Source organism: Poecilia reticulata, linkage group LG19, assembly GCF_000633615.1.
Source record: "Poecilia reticulata strain Guanapo linkage group LG19, Guppy_female_1.0+MT, whole genome shotgun sequence".
Classification (NCBI taxonomy): domain Eukaryota; kingdom Metazoa; phylum Chordata; class Actinopteri; order Cyprinodontiformes; family Poeciliidae; genus Poecilia; species Poecilia reticulata.
In genome coordinates, this window is record NC_024349.1 from 8,293,769 (window position 1) to 8,302,208 (window position 8,440).

The following is an 8,440-nucleotide window of genomic DNA, read 5'->3' on the forward strand; positions in this document are numbered from 1 at the left end:
TGGTTCCTTTTTCCACATAATGTAACCGGTAGTGTTTATGAAAAAAATAAAAATAAAAAATAATTATGTGATCGGTATCGGTGATCGGCCCTCATGGGTGATTTGTATCGGTATCAGCAGGAAAAAAACCTGATCGGCACATCTCTAATTATAACCTATTTATGACACGTAAATAGGTTATAACATTATAACATGTTATAACATGTTAACAATGTTATAACATTATTAACATTATAACATTATAGTAGCTGAAAAGTTACCGGGTTCATCAATTGCGGTAGCAATTTAGCTCCAGTTCCTCTCGTCATTTCTATATTCTTTGCACGAAATAAATATTAATGTTGTTTCTACATATCATCTCCAATGTCCGCTGGACTTCGGGTTGCGCCGTGTCGGCTGTTTGGGATTCCCCTCCATAATTTCCCCTCAGAAAGCGCAGAGGAGAATCCGCGCTTTCTGATTAGCTACCTGTCAMATTCAACGGGCTGCATTGACGCTTCCAGACGGGGGAAATACCTGATTTAGATCGGAGCGGCCACGACGATCCACCGTAACACACCACACACTGCAGGATGATCGGTTACAAAATCACCAGCGGCCAACAATCTAAGATTGTCATAAGGGGGAAATAAGGGCAAAAAATYGTGTAGTATGAACTACTGCATTAGGTWGTCGGATGTGCTCATCTTCTCTATTTAAATCTAGTGATTACTGAAGGRCAATATAGTATACAGACTTCATAATCTKCACTCTTTTGGTTGAATTTATTTCCACTTTGGCTTTATGTTGTTTAGTTTTTAWTCAAGTACGTTTTTTGTTAATGGAGACTGAGAATCCATTTTATTTTTGTTTTTGGTTGTTTTGTTTATTTAGTTTATCAGTTCCAGTGTTATGTGTTTTTTTGAAGATAAAGTGYATCTATCTATGGCAGGAAATCGCGTGCATTTATTAGTCATTTCCATTAAATCAGTGTCAAAAGGTCTTGAAACAATATTATTGTTTATCGCAATAATTTTTTAGACATTTAACCGTCCAGCAAAATTTGTTATCGTGACAGTCCTATTGATGACATCACAGACCTCATCGCCAGTGACATAACAGAGTCTGTGACATCATTTTACCACTAAATATCTGCTCTTTATTCTTATTTACATTCAAAATTGTCCACGATTCACTTGTTTTTATCCCATATTTCAGGGGCATCAAACTGATTTCCATTTTGGTCCAGATCAAAAATCTGAATGTTCTTAAAGGGCCAGATCGTATTGATAAAAACCAATTAATTTGTTAAAATATCAATAAAAAAGGTGTTTCAGCATTCAATAAGTGTTTCTTAAATAACATATTATTGAACATCTTTTCACACCAATCAGTCCRTCCAGGATTGTTTTTGTGGTTTTCTGCAATCAACATCACAGATTTTGTGGTGCTAATTTAGAAATATTTGGAAAGAATATTTACGATATTTGCGCTAATATGTGATGTTAAATGTGACCTTTTATTAGTCGCTCTATCGCTCATGGACTATAACTGAGACAGCAGTCACTTGAACCCAAATGGTTTTGACCAATTTTGAGAATAAAATGTTGATAAACTCAGAAAAATGTGAGGATCTGTTGATTTTTTTTTTTCTCCAATTTTTATACATTGGGAAGTTAATTTTGCTTATTTAGTCAAACATTTATTTTCTTTTGCATAGTGGAAAAAGAGAGTGGGAAAAAAGATTTATAATAAATAGATGTAAACATCCATCCATCCATTTTCTTGCACCCTTTTTCCCTCAGTGGGGTCGGGAGGGGTGCTGGTGCCTATCTCCAGCCAATGTTTCGGGCGAGAGGCGGGGTCACCCTGGACAGGTCGCCAGTCTGTCGCAGGGCAACACAGAGACACACAACCATGCACACACACACTCACACCTAGGGGCAATTTGGAGAGGCCAATTAACCTRACAGTCATGTTTTTGGACTGTGGGAGGAAACCGGAGTACCCGGAGAAAACCCACGCACACACAGGGAGAACATGCAAACTCCATGCAGAAAGACCCCAGGCTGGGAATTGAACCCAGAACCTTCTTGCTGCAAGGCAACAGCTCTACCAACTGCGCCACTGTGCAGCCCCTAGATGTAAACATGAAAAAGTAAAATATAAAAACTATTAACTATTGATTTCTAAATGGATTAGGATTGATTAAGCCTCGTTTTTAATATCAGGCTAAAGACTCAGAAATTGTAAATGAGTAATAGTTGTAATGTACTAGGATTCGGAAAGGTTAAAGTATTGCAGGGTTTCCCCCAGAAAACCTGCTAACCCTGGTGGTCGTAGCCTGGGGTGATGGATGGCTGACTGACAGTCAGGTGATGGAGGACAGTTAGTCATTTAGACTACAGTCAGTCTGACCTGGTTGTCCTGCTGTCCCGCAGAGCAGTGGCGATGTACTCAGACAGCCTCTTCTCCATGAGGGCGACTCTCATCCAGGCTCGACCCTGAAAGCATCAAATGGAAACACGGCTGCAGTTTACACCCACACCGCTATGGTGCTAGCTGCTGTGCTGCTAACTTCTAGCTGCTATGCTACGCTGATAGCTATGTTCCTCTAACAGATAGTTACTCAGGTTGGATTTTTGTGACTCACTTTTGCTCGAGATGYGTTGATGTTTTCCATGCTTTCAATGCTGCTGATGCAGCTGTTGGGGACTTTRGCACATGCCAGGCGGATGTAGTCCCAGTAACTCCTCTGACCGTCAAACCAGCTACTAGAGCCTGGAAAATAACAACATTTTAACAACARAAATTATCTTTAGGTTTAAAACAGCATAACCACCTATAGGCTGTCAAAATAGCAGCAATAATTTGGGTCATTTGGTCTGTAATAAAGTATTTTCATGCTAACTAGACTAAATGTAGTCTATTTAGCCTAGACATTAAATATTTAGTTTACCAAGTAAAAATATCTTGCTAGCTTGCTAATAAAATGTCTAATTTGGATTCAAATATAGAGCTGGTAAATTAAAACTTTTTCTCTAAACTAAATATTTAGCTTGCTAGCTAAATGTTTAGTTTGGATTCAGTTGCCAAGCTAAATATTTAGTTGGTAAACACAATATTTATCTTGCTAACTAAATGCTTTGCTAAACAACTGAATATTTAGCTGCTAGCTGAATACTTTGCTCCAAATTAATTATTTAGTTTGCTTGCTAAGTATTTATTATTATTATTTATTTTTTTAATTTATTTAAGTATTTTTTTTGCATCTAAATAGTTGCTAAGCTAAATATTTAGGTGGTAAATTAAATATTTAGCTAAATGTGTATTTTACACCTTAATTCTTAGCTAGCAAGCTCAATACTTTGTTTGGAAATAATCAGTTGATAAACTAATTATTTAGCTTGCAAAATTAAATTAAACCACATTTTTTTACTCTCATTGCAGTCTAAATAATCCAAATTATTGCTGTCAATTTTTAACTGTAACTTTTATAAATGGCGCATCATAACCACAAACCAGTTAAATTTAAATCCAGGTAACTTAATGATTGCCAGCGTCTCATTATTTTGGTTTTCAACCTGAAGTTGGRCTCTGACATTCGGGTTTACCTTTAAAACGGTGGCTGAGGATGTGTTCAAGGACTGCTGCAAAATTGATGAACTCTTCGGATGAATCATCGATGGGCTCGGCGGTGTATTTCTCTAGCAGAGTCTTAACGGAAAACCTGCGTGGGAAAGAAATAAAAAAAAAGTGACCAGGGAAAATGGATTTTCCAACAGGAAACTTAACTAATCAAAATATGGCAGCACTTTACTGGTAAAAATATTAAAACCTAACATTATCTCAGCGCTTCTTAAAAATATGTAGAATTTCTACTTGATATTTAGAACCAGATTTGTCTCTAGGTGGCAAGGAAATGGAGATGAAATGATTTAACCCTCCGTGTTGTTATAACACTCTGGTGACTACTGAGAGCATCACCGCTGATGGATCTTCCTTTCCGTAATCCGGCCTGATGTCATCCACTTCCTGCGAAGACAACCTGGTCATGCCGACTTTCAGGAAGCTCAAAGACTTTACTGAGAGCTTTTATGTTTCTGTTCACACGCAGACAGACATCTATTCACATTTTAAAGGTTAATTCTCAAAAATATTTTTTCAGCAAATATAGATGCTCTCCAACAATGTCTCCTTCTTATAATAGTAACCTTTTTTTTAATTTACTTTTAGGAGTATTTTTACTTAACTGTACTTTTTACTTTTTCTTATGAAGTATCTCTTCTTTACTCTTATTTGTGTAAAATGTGTGGATATTTTACCCACTGAATAAAAAAGAAGCATGATTTAACCAAACATTCACCAGACAGACCTGCAGTTTTTGTGAAAGCTGTGAGAAAGAAACTGATTAGGAAACATTTTCTTTTGCCTGATTTTATTTTTTTACTTATATAAATTCTTGTCATTTTGGTCTGTAAAATAAAATTTTACAAAATGGCGTCATTGCACTAATGAATTTAGTGCAATAACAGTATTTTATTAATGGTTTTGTGCTTTTCTGCAACAGAATAAAGACTATTTTGAAACAATTTTCAATTTCAGCAAATAAATTGAAGTAAAACTAATCTGTTTTGTATAACTTTAAACCACAGTCTGTCCATTTTCACACATCGATAAGACAAAGCTTAACTTAAAGCGATTTCAGCCTCCATTGTTCCCAAGACAACAATGTCTCATTCAGTTTGGGCTGGACAATAATGGACGACTGTCCTCAAAGTGAGGACATTAGCATTACGGTCACAGCAGCACGGAAAGCAGGACGAATTATTCTCCACTTCACCGTATGAAATGAGCCCAAAAGTTTCTAACAGACATTTAACTGGAGACGACCTGCTAATTCTGCAACTGCAATCTGCAATCAAAATAATAGAAATAGGTTTTCAATCTGCAAATGTATTGTTTTTTATTATTCTATTTTATTGTAAATATTTATATTTTTATTATGCTAGCTTGGCAGAGGTGGGTAGAGTATCCAAAAATTTTACTCAAGTAAGAGTAAAAAAGCATTTGGTAAAAAAAAAAATTACTCAAGAACTAAGTAACTGATCAAATTATTCACAATTTAATATTAAAAATTTACATCATCAGAGGGACCAAAAAATAAAGTTAAGTGGAAATTTTGGTATTTTAAGGACCAAAATGACAATAATTCATATAATTAATAAAAAATAATAGACAATTTAATATTTTTCATTCAGAGGGTAGACAATGTAACGAGTTACTACTTTAGCTTGGTGTTTTGGGGGCTGCTGGAGGTGAAGCTGCTTAACTTGCATATGCCTACGGCCGGCCCTGCCTCATAATGTGATTATGCTTCAGTCCCTGGGGCGCCAAGAAGCTCATGGTAACCAAACCATCAGCGTTCACAGAAATAAACTGCAATTCATCCCTCAGAACCTTCACATGTCCTCCCTTTGGTTACATTTATTATAAATTCATTTTAACACAACAGAAAGGGGAATATTACAGTAAAACATTGAATGAAACTGACCTGCAGACCGTGAGGAGGTTTTTCCTCTCCACCGCCACGTTTCGAGCCGACACCCTCTTCGACACTTCTCCCATCGCCATCGCTGCCTGCACATATCCGGGCTCCATGCGGATGAAAAAGCCCCGGGATGGAGGGACCCCTCCCTGTCGGCCGCGCGCGGCTCCCCCGCGGTCACTGCCGGCGGAGGATGCTGAGGCTGACGGGCCGCATCATCACGTCCGCCGTCCGGCTCCTGCAGCGCGACTGCGTGTTTCTGAGGCAGCGGGAAGGAAGYAAAACCCCGAAACTCATCGGATCATCAGATGATTCGGGTTTATTATGATTCCTGCGTTTAGAGGTCTCAAATGCGCCCGTGTCGTCTCGCGATTTCTCCCCCCTAAATGGCGACTTCATCGTGACGTAAGCGGGGGTGCGTCATCTTCAATCATACAGACGGACATGACGTATTGACTCGTGTTTTTTTTGTTGTACATTTTATTTCAACAGATAACATTACATAGAGAATTTTTAACAATGATAAATTTCACAATACTACACTGTAAAAAAACCCAACTATCTAATTTACGATAAAATTCGGCAGCAGTGTGGCCAGAATTTACGCTAAAATTTATACTGGAMATTTTACTGTATTTATTTGATAAAATTCGCATTTACATATTTTTACCATACTTACGTGGTAAAATTCTGGCAACCAAAGAATTTCACCATGGATTTTACCATATTTATACAGTAAAATCCTTACAGGTGGTAAAATTTGTATATGGTAAAATTCTGTCAATATTTTACCGAAAATTAGACAATTTTTTCTTACAGTGTATATTAAAAATAAAGAAACATGGTACTTTTTATATCTTAACAATCAGAAAATAACCTTCCTTTTACAGAAACTTTGATATAGATTTTTATCATTTTCATTTAATTGGCCTCCAGAATGTTTGTTACCTTGAACAGAAACTATTTGTGATCTATAATCTGCTACACTTCAGTTTTCTTTAAACCAACTTTTAAAACGTACTCTAATTTATTACAGCTAATTTGCCCAGGCTATAATTCAATTATTTTGAATCAGAAAATCTAATAAAACAAAAAATTCTACAGATATTTTTGGTTTTCCTCTTGTACAAACTATTCATCCACTGTAGCTTTATGTTTATATTTATGTGGCTGGAGCTGCCTGGAGCTACAGTTGTTAGCACTGTTGCCTAGCAACGGGAAGGTCCAGTTTCCTGACCTTTCTGCGTGGAGTTTGCGCATGCTCTCTGGTGGAGCGTGCGTGGGCTCGCTCTGGAGGACCCGCCACCCAAAACACAGAACCTCTCAGCGCAATCGACCTRTATAGGYATAGCTGTCTGTTTGTTGTTTATTTTTCATTAAGGTCTTCTGTGTGTGTTTTAAATTACTCCCATTTTGTTCTTGCCGTGAAGCGTCATTCTGTGCGCAAAACTTTGTCAATATACCGCTACTTTCGAAATAGCAATTTCGAAATTACAGTAAAAACAGCTTYAAGTAAAAGAAATATTAGATATTGATCATTTTGTGTACTMTRTGAWATTAGAAGGGTTTTTTTAAACTACAATTTCAAAGCATGTTGCTTGGATTGTACCAGGGTTTTATTTGAAGAATATTTTAGATGTGAAGTTTGCCATAATTGGTTTATGTATTCATCAAGTTAATGTTCGTAAGTTATTTTACGTCACGCTACCGTTGGCGGTTGGTGGTTACCATAGCAACCGGTAACTGATAACTCCTCCCGCTTTTTCTGTTGCCGTTTGTTTGTTCGTTGCGCTAACTCTGCTCTGTTTTTGTCTTTACACGTATTACAACTTAACATATAGCTTAGAGCAACGTAATTATATACAGGGTTTCATTTTTTTTTGCATGTTTCTTTTTAGCTGTTATCTTAATTAATGTTTTCTATGTCAACCGCTGTCAACTGTTCAGTGGGAGCCTTTGGCTAAATATATAAATCTCGCTGTTTCCACTTGAAGAATAGCACAAACATGTGTCTGCTTTGTTGCTCCAGACATCATGATTACATGTTGTTGGTCTGAAAGTTGGTTTCCAGCACAAAAAGGACGATGACGCAATCMGAACCGTCACCACAGCCATCCTGCYAGCTTATTTCACCGTTTTCTTTTACTCCTCCCTTTCTCCTTCCTTCTCATTAAATGATTRTAAATGCTTATGCATGTGGCCGCTGGTGTCACATTTCGTCCTTCCTCTCCAACGAGCTGACAGAGGATTGCCACCATGTCTCTGGTGAGTCTTACAGGAGATTTGTGGGCTTCTTGGTGTTGCTGCAGCAGTAATCACTATGCGTCCTTCTGTGCTGGTGGTTCTGTGGGATTTTCTCACATACCTCCGTCTTGTGATGACATTTTTCCAGCAGTCATGTGGTGAGAGGCGGAGGTGACCCCTGGAAACGTCACAGCACAAAAACAAAACAACATGCTCGCACTTGAAATAACAAATTAACCTTAMATAAAAAGCACAAACACTTTATTWATTCGTAATTCTTACTTGACTAAACAAAAAAAGTACCACTTTAACATTTTTACATGAAAAAGTACAAACGTAAGTTCTTGCATTAAAAAWTTTTTTATGTCCAAATTATGGTATTTTAAAGACAAAAAKGAAAAAAAACAAAAGTTGTATTCAGCTTCTGTTCAAATAAACAATTATAAAACTAACATTGTWAATAATGGAAATATATTGCATCATGCTAAGTGATGCAGCACATACACTGCAAACAACACAAAATGTTATCAAGTATTTATCGTCTCKTTTCTACTGCTAATATCTTAGTTCACTTAAAATAAGACAAACTTACACGTAACTTTCCAGCAAAATAGAGGAGCTTGTTTTAAGTACCGTAAGTAAATAATTCCTTAATAATAAGAATGTGCT

General features: G+C 36.9%; 1 pseudogene; it reads right to left on the minus strand.

The window, feature by feature from the left end:
• The window catches only part of LOC103481354 (RUN domain-containing protein 3A-like), a 25,332-nt pseudogene extending 19,402 nt beyond the window's left edge, over window positions 1–5,930 (minus strand).
• Between the last annotated feature and the right edge of the window lie 2,510 nt (window positions 5,931–8,440).